The following is a 2,016-nucleotide window of genomic DNA, read 5'->3' as shown; positions in this document are numbered from 1 at the left end:
CAGGTTCATTTGCGGATAAGGAAGATGTTGCTGATTGAGGTTCTTGACACTGCTTTCTCGACCTCAATGCAATGGCACTCACATTTTTGGGATTCTGGACAGATTGAGAAGGTAATCTATTAGAATTCTGGGACTGTTGCTGATTTATCTGTGTAGCCAATTGTCTCATCTGATTGGTTAAGCTCTGAATGGAGGCTCTGGTCTCTTATTGAAACTGCATATTTTGCATAGTCATTTGCCTCACAAGTTCTTCAAGGGAAGGTTGCGGAGGAGCCTCAACTGTTTGCTGTTTCTAGGGCTGTTGTTGTTGTTGCTGCTTGATTGGTGGAGGAACGTATGGTCTGCTTGGGCCAGCAGTATTTTGAAAATAAGGTTGTTGTTGTTGTTGCTGCTACTGTGAATGATTCGACCATCTAAGGTTGGGATGGTTCCTCCACCCGGGATTGTACCTGTTGCTGGAAAGGTCATAATTATTCTGTTGTGGCTGATTTTGCTGCTGAGGTTGAGGAGGTCTGTTGTAGATGTTTGCAGCATAAGCTTCAGGCTATTCAATTGCTTTAGATTGTTTCACAAAAGGGCAAAGGTCTGTGTGGTGGTCGGCAGAGGAGCATAAACCACAGAGTCTGGCGACAGGTGCAGATTTTTGATTCATGGCCAGTTGCGTTACCAGGTTAACCAAGGCATCTAGTTTACCTTCCAGCTTCTTAGTCTCACTTGATGAATTCGTGGCTACTTCATGCACTCCTCTAATGACAATAACATCACTTCTGGCACTAAATTGCTAGGAGTTTGAAACCATCTTCTCAATTAAATTTTTGGCTTCAGTAGGGGTCATGTCTCCAAGGGCTCCACCACTGGTAGCATCTATCATACTTCTCTCCATGTTACTGAGTCCTTCATAAAAATATTGGAGGAGAAACTGCTCAGAAATCTGGTGGTGAGGACAACTGGCACATAGTTTCTTAAATCTCTCCCAGTATTCATATAAGCTCTCTCCACTGAGTTGTCTAATGCCTGAAATATCCTTTCTGATGGTCGTGGTCCTGGAAGCAGGAAATTTTTTTCTAAGAACACTCTCTTGAGGTCATCCCAACTCGTGATGGACCGTGGAGCAAGGTAATAAAGCCAGTCCTTTACCACTCCCTCTAAAGAATGAGGAAAGGTCTTCAGAAATATGTGATCCTCCTGGACATCTGGTGGTTTCATGGTGGAGAAGACAATATGGAATTCTTTCAAATGTTTGTGCGGGTCTTCACCTGCAAGGCCATGTAACTTTGGAAGCAAATGGATCAGTCCAGTTTTAAGAACATATGGGACATTCTCATTAGGGTATTGGATGCACAAGCTTTCATAGGTGAAATCAGGTGCAGCCAATTCCCTTAGAGTCCTCTCACGGGGTGGAGGTTGTGCCATGTTCTCAGAATGTACAAAATCAGAATGTTCAAAATTATAATGCTCAAAATCACCAATAACAGAATGCTCAGGATGCTCAAAAGGTACTAAACGATGTCTAACTAATCTATGAAATGTCCTATCTATCTCAGGATCAAAGGGTTGTAAGTCAGATGGATTTCCTCTAGTCATACACTAAATTCAGCATGCACAATTAGTTGCCTTCTTATGCAAGTAACAGTGTAGGTTTGAACTACAGCTACCATTAAATGATATCCAAATGACTTGAAATTTTGTGAGAAACCTTATAAAATGATGAGAAGATAGCACATAAAATTTCAAATGAAAATTCAAAGTCTAACTATATAAGCTAAAAATGATAAGTTAAGAAAAATAAGAGAATAATACTTGGAAAATAAAAAACTTTTGACAGAATTGCAATTTTTGGAAGAAAGAGACCTCAGCTGGCCAAAGCTTCCACAACATGGGAAATTTTTTTCTACCCCAAATACATATATAATAATAGTCATTCTGATACCCGGAGCAAAAGTTATGGTCGTTTGAAGTTTTGACAAAAATCAAATTTGCTACTTTTTTGGAACTTTCAAATCTGACCAAACTAAG

At 40.1% G+C, this 2,016-nt stretch overlaps 1 non-coding gene across 1 annotated transcript; it reads left to right on the top strand.

Annotated features, from left to right (window-relative positions):
• Window positions 1–929: 929 nt before the first annotated feature.
• Window positions 930–1,036, top strand: LOC114382871. The gene has a single exon (XR_003660329.1). It is a non-coding gene; the product is annotated as a small nucleolar RNA R71 (small nucleolar RNA).
• The last annotated feature ends 980 nt before the right edge of the window (window positions 1,037–2,016 follow it).

This window comes from Glycine soja, chromosome 13 (assembly GCF_004193775.1).
Source record: "Glycine soja cultivar W05 chromosome 13, ASM419377v2, whole genome shotgun sequence".
Lineage (NCBI taxonomy): Eukaryota > Viridiplantae > Streptophyta > Magnoliopsida > Fabales > Fabaceae > Glycine > Glycine soja.
This window is presented reverse-complemented; position numbering and strand designations above follow the sequence as displayed.